Source organism: Sinocyclocheilus anshuiensis, unplaced genomic scaffold, assembly GCF_001515605.1.
Source record: "Sinocyclocheilus anshuiensis isolate Anshui unplaced genomic scaffold, SAMN03320099.WGS_v1.1 scaffold1753, whole genome shotgun sequence".
NCBI classification, from domain to species: Eukaryota; Metazoa; Chordata; class Actinopteri; order Cypriniformes; family Cyprinidae; genus Sinocyclocheilus; species Sinocyclocheilus anshuiensis.
The window spans coordinates 797,765-817,483 of NW_015541398.1; the positions used below are offsets into that span (position 1 = coordinate 797,765).

Sequence of the window (19,719 nt, forward strand, 5' to 3'; positions counted from 1 at the left end):
CGAACCACGCAGCAGATTCGTTCTGAATGAATCTCTTCCCAAATCGTCCCTCCCTAACATTTTCGTCTCGTTTTTATTCATTGACGAAAATGTCAATAGATTTACGTCATAGTTTTTGTCATTCAAAAATATTTTTAGTTCGTTATCGCCTCGTTGTCGTCGTTTAAAAAAATGTAGTTGACGAAAATTATGACGAAAATTATTCGTCAACTAAATTAACACTGATATACATGTATTTTGACTTGTTTTAAGTGGAAACAAGTTAAAAACAAGTGGAAAAATATTATAATATTAACATATTGTAGTAAAGATACAATCAATAAAAGCAAATCCTAATATCTTATGCATTGTTGCTTTTCAGATAAATGTGTCTTGTTTATAGGAATTTTGATACTTTGACTGGAAAGCAAGTAAAATACTTGTTTTGAAGAAAATGTGAATGCTTGTTATGGCAAAACTTTGCACTATGTGGTTACTAGGGTGTGAATTTTTTCCAGTTGGTTGTTGGGTTAATATTTACCTTATGTTCGGCATATGTCTCTATGATCACTTTATTTTCACTTTTGCATTTGCAAATGTATTTGTTTGTTACGGATAAATAAGCAAAGCTAATGTCACACAGCTATACTGGAGCACAGTTTGTGAACAGACAAATTTTCCAGTCCTTGTGTTGAATCTGTCATTATGAAAGCCTTGTTTTCAGCCCTTCTGCATTGTGTTGCAGTTTGCCAGGCAGTCATTCTGTATATAGATCTCCTTGTTGAAACCTCCTCACCAGAACTGAGTCACGCAGCAGGAAGAAGCCGCTGATCTTGGGCTTTATTCTGCTTAGTCACTGCTGCTGTTAAACCTGACAGACTAACATCCTTCCTCCTGAAGGCATGTTACCAGAGATGGAGGTCTTTTTCTGTCTTTCTCTGCCCACAATCCTCTTCAACATTACTGATTTACAAGATCATAAACATTGCTGAAGGGAACCCAGTGACTGACAACTACAGGCAATTTGGCTGATTAAGAGCTGGCAGAGACCGATGGAAGTCAGCCAAAAACAACAGAGTCACCATTTAATGAAATATTGACACAGATTCTAAGCATTGATCTTTGTTTGCTGGCTATGGTACTTTGTATAAAGTGCTTAACTGGTCTTTGAAATTAAAACAATTACTTTAATTTTAGACGGCTTTCATTCATGATGGTGGAAATATTTTGACATTTATACATTTCATATACAATCCACCCTAGCCTTCAAGGGTCAGTCCTCTCAGAAAAATGTAAATAATTTCCTTCAAACTTGACCTTTTCTTTTTTGTTGAACAAAAAAAAAAAAAAAGTGGACAGAGGCTCCAAAAATGATAGAAAACTCACCTTAAAAGTTATCCATGACTCAATGCACTTTCATTATATAAAAAACAGACTTTTTTTTTCTTTTTCCGTTGTAATCTAAACTCAAAATAAATTTACTCGAAGCAGCAATGCATAAGATATTAAGATGATATTATTTTTTCATAGACTGTGTCTTGAATATACATGCATTTGATTTTACGCATTTTATGCAAGTTAAAAAAAAAAAGTGGGGAAAAAAAGTTATATTATAACATATTGTATTAAAGCAATAGTTCACCTAAAAATGAAAATTTGCTGAAAATGTTCTCACCCTCAGGCCATCCGAGATGTAGATAAGTTTGTATCTTCATCAGATTTGGAGAAATGTAGCATTGCATCAATTGCTCAGCAATGGATCCTCTGCAGTGAATGGGTGCCGTCAGAATGAGAGTCCAAACAGCTGATAAAAACATCACAATAATCCACAAGTAATCCACACCACTCCAGTCCATCAGTTAAATGGTTTAAACATCGTAATGATGGATTTGTTTCTTACAAACACACAGCTTTTGGCTTCTCCAGATGTTAACTGATGGACTGGAGTGGATTACTTGTGGATTATTGTGATGTTTTTATCAGCTGTTTGGACTCTCATTCTGACGGCACCCATTCACTGCAGAGGATCCATTGTTGAGCAAGTGATGCATTTCTCCAAATCTGTTCTTATGAAGAAACAAACTCATCTACATTTTGGATGACCTGAGGGTGCAAACTACATATGCATGAGTAACTGATGAGAAAATTGTCATTTTTATGCGCTATTCCTGAACTGTTCCTTTAAAAGCGAGCAGTCAGACATGCAGGTGCTGCATTTTATTTTTCAGAGGGACTCGATCGGGTATTGCATGTGCAGACCTGCTCCTGAACAATAATGTCCTCTGGGTTACGCTGTAATTGCTCTGGACATGCGTGTGGACAGATACCATAAAGCAACATGCTCGCTGAAGTCATCCCCAAATCCTAATTCTCTGAGAAAATACTGCTCTTTACAATAGACTCATTAAAACTAAGCCTCAAAAACAGCTTGTTCAGGACTCAAAGGTGGTTATGAATTCATGAGCATATTAGCATATACCACATTTGCATATCAACATGTATTCAGTATTCAGAAACTTGCCCCACCCTGACAGTGTGAAGTCTTAAAGGTACAGTAGCAACACAGTCAGCTTCATTCTTAAGGTTAGACTGAGGGTGGGAAAAGCTCTCGGTAAATTATGTGTTTTTGTGATGCATGAAACATTTAAGTGCACGTCTGGGAAAAAAAAGCTTTCCAGTGTTGTTTTAGTATCATTGATACACTACTATAATTTTTGTTAATATTTTGAATTGGATTTTATTTTTATATTTTCTGCTTTGTTAATTTTAGTTCAAGTTTTTGTAATTTTGTTGTATTTTTGTAATTTTTTATTCGTTTTTGTTGTTTTTAAATATATCTGTATAGTTTTTATTAATTTTTATTTTAGTTTTAGTTTTTGTTATTTTAGTACACCAAGTCAGATTAAATGAAAATAAGAAATGTTGCTAAAATAAAATGAGTTAAGATTTTCATATATAATTAATTTTATTTCAGTTAACATTTATTTTATTTCAAGTAACGTTTTTTTATGGTTTCAGTTTAAGTTTTTGTTAACTATAATAACCCTGTTTCTCACTAATAAAAAATTGTAATAACCACCGTGATTCTGCTGGAGTTGAAATGATTTTCTAAACAAAAATGTTTGTCTTGTTTTTGACTAAAATATCTAAACATTCTTAAATCGAGATATTTACTTGAGAAGCAAAATGACAGGATATAAAGTCTTGTTTTCTGAAAAAAGATAAATAAATCAAAATGAAGTGAGTTTATGCATAAAACAAGAAAAAAAATCCATCGATGGGGTCAGAAAAATAAAACTCATTTTCTCTTTGAATTAACAGCCCATTGGCAGATATTTTTCGGGTTTTATGTATAAACCCACTTAATGTTGATGTTTTTTGTTTTTTTCTTTCAGAAAACAAGACTTAATTCCTTTAGAATTTTGCTTTTCAAGTAAATGTACCTTGATCTAAGAATGTTTAGATATTTGTACTGGAAAAAAGGTCAAAAATACTGTGTAAGAAAATCATTTTTTGCCGTGTTAATGTCAAAACCTCCTGAAGCTCGTTTCCGGTGTTTGACTCAACTGTACGGTGCTAGTCTGTGGAGACGTAGAGCGCTTTTGATTGCGTCCATTTATCTTCCTTCCCTTCCATTCAGTTTTCATGTTTCCTCACAAGCAGCTATCCATCTTCGCAGACACATGAATCCGGGCGTCTGGCTCACAGTCCGCGTTATGTGTGGCAAACTCATTTCTTCTCTCGTGGCTTGATTCATGAGGTGCTGTGGAGTAAATGTGTAGGTTCAAAAGTAGTGATATTATTAACTTAACCTTTTCAGGAGCTTGACAGTAGTATTTGCTCTAACAAGCTATTTTTCCTAGGAAGTAGCTGTGTAGCGTAACTGAAGCTGAACAGTTTGATCAGACTGTATTGTGCACTCAGCTTTACAACTAAACCGATCAAACACACAATCTCTGTTGCTGATGTAGCGCTGGGAATGAGTTTGACAAGCTGTTAAGTAGGGGTGTGCGATATTGACAAAAAATTATATCTCGATATTTTCTGGGATTTTATCGATAACGATAATTAGACGATATTTTGCTGAGTGTGTTATTGTGCTGGTACCTTAAGGACTGCCGAAGACAGCTGACTCCTAATGTTTTTAATATTCTTCATATTCTGTGTGGTGGTCAGTTCATACTGATAGAAATTAATCTTTTCCAATAAGTTTAAACTGATTTTGCATTTTATGGGCAATTTTACCTTTATAAAGCCATTTTTTCTAAAAGTGCCCATTATCTTTTGAGTCAAATTCTTACATTTAATCAGGGAATTAGAATAATAAGACATTTGGGCTGTTACCAAGCAAATGAAATCAACACAGAAGCTGCATCTGAAGTGGCATTTAGATGTATTTACACACATGTATTTTGTTTAATGCAAGACATTAATGCATTTAACCTGCAATTACAAATGCATAAATAATGTTTTGATATATTAAACATAAAACGTTGAATACTGATATTTGAAATGATTTAAAACATGAAAAAAAAAAATAATAATAAAAGAAAAGAAAGAAAAAAACGAAATATGAAATTAAAACCGCCAGCAGGTGGCAGCAAATCACTGTTAATAAGTGAGTCATTGCGATTGAACCGAATCATTTAAACGGTTGATTCATTCAAGAACGAAACACCGTCATGTTGCTCAAAGACACAAAACAGCGATGTGGCTGTATTCGGAATGATTTTTGTTGGCGAAATAGAGTGAAAGAAAACACACTAAATGCGCACACGCACTAGTCTAGACTTCACGTAATGTATGCGTGCACTCTGTAGGGATGTTTTGAATGGTTTTTGCAAAATACTCGATAATGTCAAATCGCACATCGTTAAAAGAACAATTACCATATTATCACAGACGATATATATCGCACACCCCTACTGTTAAGTTCGAATATGAACCATATCAGTGTAATTCATAAATATGTGGGTATTTGTAAGGCAATTTTATAGAGAAATTTAGTTACATTTTCCTGTTCATTTTGTTTGTTAGTTTTTTAATGTTTCTACTTTTATTCATTTGTATTAAGTGTAAATCTGAGACCATTCCTGATAAATGCTGATTGTGAAAACAAGTTATTTTTTAAATATTGTTTTATTTAATTTTAGAATGTTGTGCTATTCATATAAAACTTATTTAGCTACGTTTTCTTTAGTACCTAAAATAACATCTGTAATTTTAGGTTGATTGTAGTTTACCTACACTAAAATGTAAATATCTTGTTTTGAAGTGCACTACTATTCAAAAGTTTAGGGTCAGTACTTTTTTTTTATTAAAGAAATTAATATTTTTATTTCCAAAAAGTGCATTTAATTGATCAAAAGTGACATTTATCATGTTACAAAAGATTTCTACTTTAAATAAATGCTGTTCCTATGAACTTTCTATTCATCTGTGAATACTGAAAAATAAAATGTATCACAGTTTCCACAAAAATATTGTGCAGCACAACTGTTTTCAACACTGATAATAATCAGAAATGTTTCTTGAGCAGCAAATCAGCATATTAGAATGATTTCTGAAGATCATGTGACACTGAAGACTGGAGTAATGATGCTGAAAATTCAGCTTTGATCATAGAAATAAATTACAGTTTACAATATATTCACATAGGAAACAGCTATTTTAAATTGTAATAATATTTCGTAATATTACTGTTTTTACTGTATTGTTTTGATTAAATAAATGCAGCCTTGATGACCTTTCAAAAACATCTTACCAGCCCCAAACTTTTGCTAGTGCAGCTTCCCAACACTGTGTTTAACAAAATTCCACTTTTGCTCATGCAGACTCTATTAAAATAAACTTGCATATTAAGATTCATTGTTTATACGCTCATGTTGTTGGAGAATGTGCAATTGCTATTTAATTATGATTCATGTTGATGTGTGAGCGGCTGTAGTTTGTGCTGATTTGACCACGAGTCGCACTCTGACAGGAACCGCTATAATTGTCATAGATGTGTCCCTGTGCACCTTATGGCATCTATGATGATAATTGAAAATAGCTGTGGCCATGTTGCTGGTTTCAATTATAATTTGGAAGCAGTAATTGCAGCTAGAAAGTCTTCATGTGAGCTTATGCCACGAGAAGGTGGTGAGAAGAACAAAGGCTCTTGGGATACTGGATGAAATGAGATTGACCGCAAGGGAAGGATGACAGATATCTCTTCTGCCAGCAATAGAGGCCTTTAAACAGCATTAAATCAGCTCAGATGCAGTGGGACGGTAGCAGGGATACTGTCAGTTCATGCAGTTATTAGTCCGAGTGAAGTCTTCATCACTAGTTTTGTTGTTAGTGTTAGACTGATGAAGTGATTCTGCGTGTCATTTGGTTCATGCACCACTTTAAGTCTTAAAAACACTTGAAAAACACATGTGCTCTTTTGGTTTTTCTCACTTTTGTGAACATTGAAAAGTTGCACTCTTTAAAAAAGAAAAAAACTGAATAAACATTTTGTTTACAATGCACAAAATTAAATACATAATAACGCTTTTTTTGCAGAAGCAATATGAAAGTAGTTATCTAATGATTATTTTCATCCCTTGCTATGGTAATGCATGTTGTATTAAACAGCACACATTTCTCCGTGTAATATTAATGCAATTACATGGCGTGTTTAATTTTTTTAATACTTAATAGGGCTGCACAATTAATCGAACAAAACTGAAATCACAATATGACTGCAATTTAATTAAATAAATATCTGTGCTGCTTGTTTTTAGAAATAGTAATAATAATAATAAAAATCATTCTTATTATATTATATAGCTATATAATAATAATAATTATTATTTTTATTATTATTACTGTTATTACTAGTAGTGTATATTTTATATGAGTGAAATAATAATAATTATAATAATAAGTAGTAATATATTTTATATGGCTGTATAAATAATAATAATAATTATTATTATTATTATTGTTTTATAGCCATATTGATGTATAATCACACAATTTTGTCCAAATCACGCAGCCCTACAAATAAGTACAGCAAACCTATTTTCTCTATTGCATTTTAAAATCACAATTACAATTGTTTTTTTTTTTTAGAAAAATTTCAGTTAGATTTTTTTTGCCACAAAACATGCAGCCCTACTTTCTCATATACTAGTTTATGAATCAGTGTGACACTTGTATGCATGCCGCATGTCAACTTCTGATTTACACATTTATACAGTAGTGTAGAGTTTGTGGCGGGACTACCTGGTTGAAAACATTATTATTATTATTATATTTTTTTTTTTCAGTCATATAAAATATACACTGCTACTACTAATAATAGTAGTAATAATAATAAAAAATAGTAATTATTATATAGCCATATATTTTATTTTATTTTATTTTTATTGCATTCTTTTAGAAATTTCATTAGATGCATTTGGTTCAGACACATTGACCACTTTGCTGCCCATGTAGATGATGCAGGTGTGAATCCAGGTCGTGTTTTCTGATCAAATAGGCCGAAAGAAATTCTAATATAAAATAACAGACTTTAATATGGATGAGTGCAAAGCTTACTAAAGGCTCTTGTGGAGGGACAGTGACTAGAGATGATGTTTATCCATCTGACTTTGAATTTAGAAAAGAGCCATCTGGTTTGGAACTAGAAATGAAAATAGTTTTACGTTAATACTAGTGTTACATCAATGGTCTCTGTCAGTAGGCTGATTCATTCTCTTCTGGTTTTGTCTTCCAGCTTAACCCGGAGTCAGTCTGATCTGGGCTTGTAGTGATCACAAATAATCCCTTTAGATACAGCAGAAGAGACCACAACGATATTTCAGCTCTTCATTTCATCTCTCTTTCATGTGTTTTTTTTTCTTTAATGCTAGGACTATTAATCTAAACCCGCCTGTCTACAGTATTCTCAATCTTCTGTGACAGACTGACATGGATTCTAAATGAGATTACAGCAGAATCTCTTCTGAGTAAACAGATCTTTTCCTCTTATTACTCAGAATGCCGTTTATTCTTCATCTGAGGGGAATTTGAGAACATACTCTTAAACTTAGATGTCATTTTGCAGCTATTTTTGTGTATAGAGACCTTTGACCTACAGCATAAAATGGGTCAATAAGATTTTTTTTAATGCATTGCATGCCTTAAATTGATCAGAAGTCATTTATAATGTTATAAAATATTTCTATTTCAAATAAACCATGGTTTCCACAAAAAATAGAATGATTTCTGAAGGATCATGTGGCACTGAAGACTGGAGTAATGATGCTGAAATTTTAGCTTTGCATCACAAGAATAAATTACATTTTAAAATATATTCACATAGAAAACAGTTCGTTTAAATTGTAATAAATGCTGAAAATTTAGCTTTGCATCACAGCAATTTTATTCACATAGAAAACAGCTGTTTTCAACTGTAATGATATTTCACACTATTTTTCTGAAATTTTTTTATCAAATAAATGCAGCCTTGGTGAGCAGAAGAGACTTCTTTCAAAAGCATGAAGAATTTTACCAACCCTAAACTTACGCATCAATCAAAACCCAGTGATACCACAATAATATACCAGCATGCAAGCTGATGAATCTGTGTAGAAGTTAGCGTTCCTTAATCAGGATATTTGAGCTGTGGGGTGAGAGAGATGAAATAAGACAGCCAGGCAGGGTTGTATTATTTGATCTTGTCCTGTAGGTATCAGGATTGTTAATGCACCGCAGGCCAGGAATGACTCGACTGATATCTCTACAGGCACCAGAGACCAGAACAAAGAGATTCTGGAGGGTAAATGTGAGTCGGGCTGCAGCTTTGTGATTTAGACATAATATAACTAGAGCCTTAACCAGGACACAAGACAGAAGAGGGTCTGTTTCTCAATATATCATAGGTCATGAAGAGCCTGCAGCAGGGCGGTTGTGCTTAATGGAGGCCAGTTGATCATTTAGGATCATGCAGGAGTTTTTGCACCTGGAGGTGACACTGGTTTGATCTTTTAACCACAGGGATGGAATCGAGAACTGGTTCTTGTTAAAAAAAATGTTCCATAAAAAATACTAGATTTTCATGATATTTAGTTATTTTAATGGTTCTTGAGTGTCTGCATTGATTCCAAATGAACATTATTCTCAAATAATCTGTTGGTGTTTCCTGTACTGCTACTGAAGCTGCAGAGTTTGCATGTTTGATTGAATGTGATTAGAGAAAAAGGTTGGATGCCACACAACAATGACATTTTCCAAAATTCTTGCAATTCAAAATTGTCATAATTTACTCACCCCCATGTCTTTCCAAACCTGTGTGATTTTCTTTTTTTCCTGCAGGACACAGATGAATCAATGCAAAAAAAAATTATCAAAATGAAGTGAGTTATGCTTAAAACAAGAAAAAATAACTGCCATTGGGATAAGAAAAATACATTTGTTTTCCCTTTGAATTTATTTTCTTTTTCTTTCCCCTTTGGTAGATTTTTTTTCTTGTTTTATGCTTAAGCTCACTTAATTTTGATTAATATTTCAAAAAAATAGAACTTAATATTTTGCATCCCTAACAAATGTATCTTGATTTAAGAATGTTTAGGTATTTGTACTGGAAAACTTGGAAGATACTTTTTAAGTGTTTTTTGTCCATATAATTGAAGGTCAGTGAGGTTCAAAACAACACTGGACCTAGTTTACTTTAATTGTATGGACAAAACACACACACACACACACACATTTGTCAAACTATGTAAGTCATACGGATGTGGAATAACATGGGGGAGTAAATATTAATCTTTGGATGAATTATCAGTGTAAATGCTGACTGGAGCTTCCCTTTTCTAATCGCAAACATATAGTGGCTCAATGTAGGTCTGAAGTGTATGAAAGAACCCAAGCGTGGAGCGCAAACCCTTCCGGCTGATTTAATAGGACTAGTTAAACCAAAATGCTCAGAGATGGTGATTTGCTTACAGTTCCATGCAATAAGAACAAATGAAAACAAAAAAGGTGGTTTTATTCCCTGCAGAGCAGTTTAATTTGGCCATATCTGACATCAGCGGGGGTCAAAGTTCAAACTAGCTCAACTCTTTTAAGCTGAGCACAGATTCAGGACAGGTGTGGGAGGAGGTCAGGAGGAGAAGTGTTTTCATGGCATGAATTCAGGAGCCGGAGATGTTGTGGGTCACTTTTGCAAACATTTTGAAAAGAAATCCACTTTCTGATTGATCAAAGTTGGTGATGAGCACAAAATGTTCGAAATTACTGTTAGAAGATCAGAGTTGGGTAACTGTAATCAAATTAAATAAATATAAAATGTAACGCATTACAATGCTGTGTAACGCGTTGCATTTTTAATTGATTTAATTTGATTACAGTTACTAATGTCAATAAAATTGTTACTTAAGTTATGCAGTGTTAAGAAAAACTATGAAGTAAATGCATTTTAAAATCATGTTTTGCGCGTCAGTATGCCTTTTAATGAATCACCGGAGAATGTGAGCTAAAATGCAGACGAGTCGTACAACATTTAAATGAAAGGTTGCCTAACATATTTCAAAATGTTGCATTCGATTTCACATATTTTAGTCTGGCATTATAATTTGGGAAAAGTCCAAATAGTAAAATGCGTACAAGTTTATGTTTCAGAAAGAAGTTCACAGAGACCGAGACGGCAGAAAGCACATCCTGTTTGTTTTCTTTATTTTACAAAAGCACAAACCCTTTACAGTTTCAAATGATGCATTTCTCTTATCTGTATAATCAAAAATTATGGAACATTTTAAGTTCTTTTCTCTGTTATCAGGAGAAGATGCAAGTGATCGTTCAAGTTGCTGTTTTGATATTTATGTGATTTTTCAGTCAATATTAGATTACTGAAAGAACCATGAGTTTGACTTTGTAGTATATTTTTTAGGTTTGAAAACTTGAAAAGTAATGTAAACTTGAAAGTAAAGTAATTAGTAATCTGATCACTTTTTAAATGCAGTAATCAGCAATGTAATCAAATTGCAATTTTGAAGTAGTCATTTGTAGTGGATTAATTTTTTTGAGAAACTTACTCAACACTGTAGAAGACACAGTATACTACATTTATTCTGCTCAAAGAAAGAAATTAAAGTGCTATCTCAAAAAAACTCACCAAACACCAATTAGAGGCGCTCTGAACTGCCTCATTAAACATCTAAAGCCTGAAGACGTGGATTGTTTGCAGTTTATTTCAAGTTCAATAAAGCGCTGTATCCTGACGGAGCCGAGTAATACATGTAGAAAGAAGTGAGTCGCTGAATGCAGCCGAAGCCCAATTGGTTTTTAAGAGGCTCAGTATCTGGCCGCTTTCAAACAAACGAGACATTGCGGTTCTGCTTTAATAAATCAAGACTTAGATGAACCCTCAAGCATTTTAACAGGACGTGACAACTGTCATGAAATATTCAGACGCACTACTACACTGCATGCGAATGATGTGTGATGCTTTTCTGTGGCCGTTCATGGAAGATACCAGAGCGCTTGATGATTGCATAGAACTTTAATGCAAAAAATAAATATGAAATATTCTATAATATTAAAATGTAGTAGATCGTATTTTTTCTTGCTGCCTTCATAGAGCATGGCCTTAAAATGTCAGAGCGGAGGCTGTGATGTTCTCCACAGGGCTTCATGTTCAGACGTGTCCTTCTGTAATGTGAACATGAGATCATCCATCATGCTGCACACAGCACACAGCAGGACATTTCAAGGGTTTTGTGAGCACATTTTGAGCTCAACTGTATAGAAACTTAAATCTGAAAACATGAACTCCTTCAGGAGACATCCTCAATGGGGAACGTGGTGCGTTAAAATGTAAATGATGTTTTATTTTAATAATTCAAAGGTTTTTCCTTTAGTACAAGAGCATTTCCTTTGAGAAGTGGTACACTGTAAAAAAAAAAATCGAAGTTGTAAATAAAACAGATTATTAGAGTATGTTTTATCATTTCAGCATTTCTATTTCACGTTTAATTCAGTGTGTTACTTGCCGTTTCTTTGTAATTATTTGTGAAATTTACAAGTAAATCCTACACCAAACTGTTTTTAGTGTAATTTTTGGGGTCCAGGAAGACTGAAGAAATTTGAATTCATAGAAATGACAAAGAACTTTCCAACCCTGCTTGTTCTACACTCATTGAAGCAGACTAAAGAATCGGCAAAGCGAATGAGAGAATAAAAATAGAAGAAGAAAAAAACAACACAGCAATTAACGCAAGCTAGAAGCTGCGTGCGTGTTTGTGTGTGTGTGTGTGTGTGTGTGTGTGTTGTCTTGCCTGAGATTGTCTTATCATCACATTGACCCTGTAATCATTTTTGCATCCGTGACACAATTAAGTCTGTGAGAAGATTGATTGGATTAATTAGGAATGTAGTAAGACTGGCTGCAAACAAACACACACACACACACACACACACACACACACACACAAACACACACTCACAAATATCACAAGAAGGCAATTGTAAGCAATCATTTCTTTCTGTGCATGTGTTATATTTGTTGTGTTAGTTGTGTTTGTCTGGGTTGTTCAAAAGTTTGGAATCTGTAAAATTTTTAATGTTTTTGAAAGAAGTCTCTTCTGCTCACCAAGGCTGCATTTATGTGATCAAACATACAATAAAAACAGTAATATTGTGAAATATTATTACAATTTAAAATAACCATTTTCTATTGTAATATTTTGTCAAATGTAATTTATTCCTGTGTTCAAAGCTGAATTTTCAGCATCATTACTCCAGTCTTCAGTGTCACATGATCTTCAGAAATCATTCTAATATGCTGATTTGCTGCTCAACAAACATTTCTGATTATTATCAATGTTGAAAACAGTTGTGCTGCTGAAAATATTTTTGTGGAAACCGAGATACATTTTATATTTCAGGATTCTTTGATGAACAGAAAGTTCAAAAGAACAGCATTTATTCGAAATATAAATCGTTTGTAACATTATAAACGTCTTTTCTGGCACTTTTGATCAATTTAATGCATCCTTGATGAATAAAAGACTCCAAACTTTTGAACTTTTAAATGTGAACCACAAAAGTGTTTACAGAAAGTATATAAAGGTCATTTTTTGTCGCTCATGTAGTAGATTTCTCAGCCGTTGTTGTGAAGCAGTGGTTCACTGCGATGAGAGTATGTGTTTTTCATGTTTATTAATATTGTTTTGTACTATAATCCCATTAATATGGATGGTTTTGGAGACTAATCTTTAGCACACAGACATGTGAATATTACTCAGATGTGGCGTGTCAGGTCATGAAAGTTGATGTTGCAGTAAATATGCATGAAGGTGAGCTCAAAGATAAACAGGTAAAGACTGATGAGAGTGATTTCTGTGTTCCTGTTACACATCCACAATACATCCAACCGTCCCATGACAGCAACACTGCTGTTTTTAGAAACATGTCTTTCAGGACGAACAATTCAGTCACTTCAGTCATCTCATGAATATGATCTATATTTGTTTTGCATATATGCTAATAACTCTTTGTTTCAACAGGAAATTTCACCGTCTGGTTTTGGCGCAAAGAATTAGGATGACCTACAAATGTAAGTATGTTTTTAGTAACTCACCACACCTTACAAATATTATTTTAATATCACTGATACATTATTATAGTTTTTAATTAATTTTTCCAATGTCCTGTTCATTTTTATTTTTATATTTTCAGTTTGCATTTGAATTTTTAGTTACTTTTTTGTAATTTTGTTTCATGTTTTTTTAATTTATTTTTTTATTTTTTTTATGTGTCTATGTAGTTTTAGTTTTATGCATATTTTTATATACAAATTTTTTATATATATTTGATTTTGATTTTAGCTATTGTAGTATTTTAAGTTACTCCAAAAGAAAATGAGAAAAGATACTTTGGCACTGTCACGGAAACGTGTGTGTGGAGGCAGGCAGGACGACGAGGATGACAAGGATTCCAATAATGACATTTATTGTAGACACAACAAGGCAGGTTCAGGTAGGTGAGACACACACTCGGGGTAACATTAACAATAACCGACACTAAAGCTCTGACAGACAGGAACTAATATATGGTGGATAATTAGTGGCAGACAGTTGAGCACAATGAGGGTAATTAATGATTAGTATGGGCTAAACCAACACAAAGGGAAGAAACCACAACAAACAGTCCACAGGGGTGTTACAGGCACAGCTGAAATAAAAATATAAATATAAGATCAAATATAAAATATAAATAAGATTTATATATATATATATATTTTATATAAAAATATATATAAAAATTAATATATATATATATTTTGGTTAACAACCATGATGGTAATGCCATGCGGTTCTTGATTTTGAACTAAAAATGGCATTATTAATATTTTCAATGAATTAATATCAATAAATATTTCATTTTAATTTTTAGTTACTTTTTTTAGTTCTTTTTAGTTCTTGATTTTGAACTAAAAATGTCATCATTTCATATCAAAATACCATAGTATTATCGTCTGATACCATCACCATCGTTATGAGTGAACTTTAATTTGCTTTAGATAAAAAGATTTTGCTAATCAGCATCTTCTGTCCTTTGCATTCAACTGACTGTCGAGTCCTCGGCTGATGTTGTACGCTCCACAGCACACGTTTGCATTAAAATTGTAAATTTGGACTTTAAAATTCATATGCTGCTTATTAATTTTCACAGTGAGCACATTATGCAAACATGGCCTCTTTGAAAGAGCTCGTTATTATCTCAATTAAATAATTGCTTGACCTTGTATCGTGTTATATCATTAAGCACTTGAGAAATAAATGAGCTTTTTGCTCAGTTTATTTATTTATTTTTTGTAACTCTGGTTTGTAAAAAGCCTTAAATTAACCTTTTTATGCACGTTGTTGTGCACTAACTAATTAAAAGTAACCACATTTTACCCTGACAGTAGGTCAGTTGTTTTCATATACGTACTTTGGCTTTTCCAGTAACAAGCTGTGTCTTCCAACAAATGACAAAACTTTGCATCCATTTTTTGGCATATTGTATTTAGTAGAGCACATTCACCTAAAATATTCCCCATCTCTTTATTACTCTGTCTAATAGTGTTTGACTGAAATGGATGATTTGGATGTTTTGCTGAAGCCAGAGAGGTCTGATATAAATACGGGTTAATTCAGGATGACTGGGATACTTTTTCCCAGTCATTTCATTGCAAAAAAGTGTCTCAAGTATCCTTAATTCACCCCTAGAGAAAGCCTGGTTCAGATGTGTTTGATTAGGATGTAATTCAGTTCATCCTGTGATATGATCAATACTATGAGCACTTGATTTTGGGGACAGCATCATGGAAACATTATTTGGGCCAGTCACCTTAAAACGCCATAAACGCTGTGTGACTGATCACTACTGGTATACTATAACACAGTAGTTATAATATAACTAGCTAACTATCTTAGAAAACAGTCAGGTTTTAGTGAATCAGTTCATTCAGATGATTCACTTTCACTGAAGTGATTCAAAAACCATTGACTGATTCCACAGAGAGTCATCACTCAATAGTGTTCACAACAGTTGCTCTAAATAATATAAAATATATGTATATTAATATAAACTGTGAATGTAAAAATATGACGATAAATAATCTAAAAATGTACTTGTGGTAACAAAGTAACTGGTTTTGTTTGAGTCAAAAAATATTTTTGAAAGATTATGAAGACAAATATATATGTCTATATACTTCATTTCAAAATTTTGGACAATAAGATTTTTTAATGTTTCCGAACGTCTCTAATGTTCAATAAGGCTGCATTTATTTGATCCTAAATACAGTAAAAAATGTAGGTAAAACAGTAATATTGTGAAATATTATTACAATTTAAAATAGCAGCTTATTATTTAAATATAGTTTAAATGTGATTTGTTTATGTGATGCAAAGCTTAATTTTTTGCAGCCATTTGAAATAAAAATATGAATAAAATACATATTAGTGTGCACACTGTATTAATAAATACTGATAAAAAATGAAAAACATTAATATTAACATGCATAAATACTGTTGTTTATAACTTTTGCTTAATTGAATGTTTTTATTTTTATTCATTTTATAATTTGTACATAGTTAATGCTGTCACCCTACCTGACAGAAAAAATATTCTTCTTTTGTTTTTTTTTGTTTTTAATCTGTTCATCTGATATAGATTGCCCCCCTAAATAAATGTATATATTTTTTGTTAGTAGCTTGTCATATACCTACTTTATCAAGGGAGTATATTTAGTTGAACTATTTTAAATTATGAATAGTTTATAGCAAACACACACACACACAATCCCTCTGGTGCAGATGCAGAGATATGGCACATGCCCACAGCAAACACGCTGTAATTAAAGGATTTCATGCTGATTTTGACATTTTGTTCCAACATTAAAGGAGGAAGAATTGGAGACCAAACAAAAAAGTTTTTTTCAGCCTCTTTACAGAGAGCTGGTCACACTTGATCAATCTCATGTCAGACAGCAGAGGAATATAGAGAGCAAAAGCAAGTTGTCTTGTTATTAGGAGACCAGCACACTTTTTCTAGTCCACATGCAAGAAACGCTTCACTTGAAGGAGATAATGAGCTAATAGAACATTTGACCATCGCTGACACTGTGTTCTTACCAGGCACGCTGCGGTTAGTGATAATATTCTTGTGTTAATGAGTTTTTGTCTTAAACAACAGGACAGGTTACTGGTCCCTCGCTTTCTAACTTCAGCTTGTGTTGTTATCGCTTGTATGTGTGAATGTATTTGAAATATCAGATGTGATCTGATTGGCCGTGAATGTTTTACAGATGTAGCTGTATGCGTGTCGCGTCACACCTGGTTAGGACTCGCGTCCCGCTATATTACCTGACAGCAGTGGCGTGACTGTCCTCATGTAACTGTGTATTATTGATGTGTTAATGTGTGTGTGTGTGTGAGTGTGTGTAAGAGAGTGTGAGAGAATATATTTGGAGCTGTGGAAATGGGCCAAAAGCAGCACTGCAGAATGTAATTAGGACAAGGTTATCGTGAGACTTTCTCAGGGACACACACTGATACCACCCACCTTCATCTGAACACAACCTCTACACCCCAACACACACACACACACGCATACACATGTTGGTATGTGGTTTACGGGGACTCTCCATAGTCATAATGGTTTTTATACGGTACAAACTGTATTTTCTATCGCCCTACACCTAAACCTAGCCCTTACAGAAAACTTACAGAATCAATCTATCTATCTATCTATCTATCTATCTATCTATCTTTGTCTTTCTGTCTGTCAGGTGTTTTGTATTATGATGATGATGTAGATGATGGAGTCTTTATGTTCTTGTCTCCTGTCGATGGATAGATGAAGTCTGGGGGAAGGTGAGAAAGGTGTGTGCTCACATGTGCGTTGTGTGTGTGTGCGCGTGTGTGCGTGTGTGTGTGTGTGTTTGATTTCATTTAATGAAACGTGAACATTTGAACATGATTTAAGTGTCCAAACACATTTTGAGTTCACTCTATTTGTATTTAGATGTGAAAAATGGATACTGATTACTGCATGTTTGGCTTTATTTAACATCTTCATCTTCAGCATCTTCCTCTAGGAGAGTTTTGCTTTGATTTCAGGTGCTCCAGCACCATGTTTTGCCTCTTGGCACCCCCTGCTGTCAGAACGAGTGAGCGGCCCTTTGCTGGATAAAAAACTTGAGTGTTGCATTTTAAACCTGTGTGTGTGTGTGTGTGTGTGTGTGTGTGTGTGTGTGTGTTGCATGAGACCCAGAGCCCACCTGTGCTAAACACACCTCACACTCCACAGCAGATGGTGACGCTCGACCAACAAGTTTGAAAAATATGGCCTGTTCACTAGAGTTAAACATTCACACTAACAATCTGTGACGTTGTTTTAATTCTCCGGTGAACAGAGGTGTGTGTTTGACAACAGCATCACATTAATTCATGTTTATTAGTGTCAGAGCAGATCCTCAGGCTGAACACAGACGCGATGAACAACACATGATCAGAAACACATACAGACAAATGCACAGGGCTTATTTCACCCCCAAATCAAAGGAGAAGAAATAGGGAATCATAATATTTTGCATAAAGAATTTTGTACATTGGGACATTATTTTCATGCACATTTTTCCTATTTTCCTTTTTAGATATTTTAAAATATATTAAATAAATATCTTTCTGTTCTAGTATTATATTTGGGTTAAAATTTTTTACTACAGGCTTAATTGTCATAAAAACATTTTAGTTTAGGGACCAATTCTCACTATTAACTAGTTACTTATTAGCATGCATATTACTAGCATACTATCTGTTTATTAAAGCACATATTAATGCCTTATACTGCATGACCATATTCTAGATCCCTTAATCCTAAACCCCACACCCAAGCTTAACAACTACCTTACTAAATATTAATAAGCAGCAAATTAGAAGTTTGAGGCAAAAGTTGTAGGTGAGTTAGCTAATAGTGAGAATTGGTCCCCAAACTAACGTGTGACCAAAAAGTCATAATGCAAAAAATCTTTATAATCTTAAAATCAAGCTTTCAATTCTGCTAATTAATTTTTATTTATTTATTTATTTATTTGAAAATTAATCATATGAGATTCACCCTATTATAATTGGTCTGTATCATCTTAAGATGGTTATGAAAATTCAAAATAATTAATTAAAAAAATTAAATTAAATAAAAAATATATAAAAAATGATTAATTTAAAGGCACAATATGTAAGATTTTTTATTAAAATATCCAAAAACCACTAGAACAGTGTTATATATTTTGCTGAATTGTGTACTTGCACTATCCCAAATGTATTGTTTAGCAGATATTTTATGATTTAAAAAAATTTGGTGTAGAAAGTATTTTCACTCAGGAATTGCTGTAATTCACAATTTCAAAGAAACATTATATTATTTGCAACGTTGAATTAAACATGAATTAAAACATTTTTCTTTCTAAAACTTTCTCAAGTAAATCTTATCTTGTTTACACCTTCAAAAAATCAGTTTTCACAGTTTATTTGGATACTGATAAATTGCATGCAGCTTTTTATTAGCCTAATGCCTAATATCTTCATATTTAAATATATTTATCTAATTTTTCTTATTTAGATATTTGTACATGTATAACAGAGTGTTTTTTGCTGTGTTAGTGTGTGTGTTCTGCAGCACACAGTTTCATGTTAAGCTCTTTTATTTTCGCCGTCTTCTGAGATTTAATGACCTTTCCTCTGCTGTTCGATCACCTGTCTTCATCTGCGGCTCCTGTGGTTGTTTTTCGGCTGAAATCTCGGCCGTGGCGCATCTCCTCTCACAGGAAACATGTTGCTTTGTTTGTGTGTCCCGCTGATAAGTGGCTCTGCTTCAACTGTCACGTCTGTCCGCTTCACTCTTAGTTTTTCTGTCTCTCTCTCTCTCTCTCTCATGTCTGTCTGTGGCTGCTCTTTCACATCTAGAGACTGAGACAGGATTCTGGTCTCCTGAAGGCAGGTTTAGCAGGAGTGTCGAGCAGGTGACACGCGGCGCAGACGGTCTGGGCAATCAAGCGGTTCAATCCGATTTACCTCCATGAAGCCCGTCTGTGAGCGCAATCCTGGCATGTGATGAGAGAGAGAGAGATGGCTTTTGGAAAAATTGTGTCACGTGTCGTATCACAATCATTGTGATTTTAAAGAAACAATAACTTCATACATAACTAAATGATGAAAAATAGTCATCATGTTCTGTACT

General features: G+C 33.5%; 1 protein-coding gene across 1 annotated transcript in view; it reads left to right on the top strand.

Moving 5' to 3' along the window:
* dlgap4b (discs, large (Drosophila) homolog-associated protein 4b) overlaps positions 1-19,719 on the top strand; it is a 106,207-nt gene that overhangs the window by 52,148 nt on the left and 34,340 nt on the right. The window contains exon 2 of the mRNA XM_016489245.1: positions 13,497-13,546. The gene's annotated coding sequence lies outside the window, so the exon portion shown is untranslated. The remainder of the gene's footprint in view (positions 1-13,496; positions 13,547-19,719) is intronic.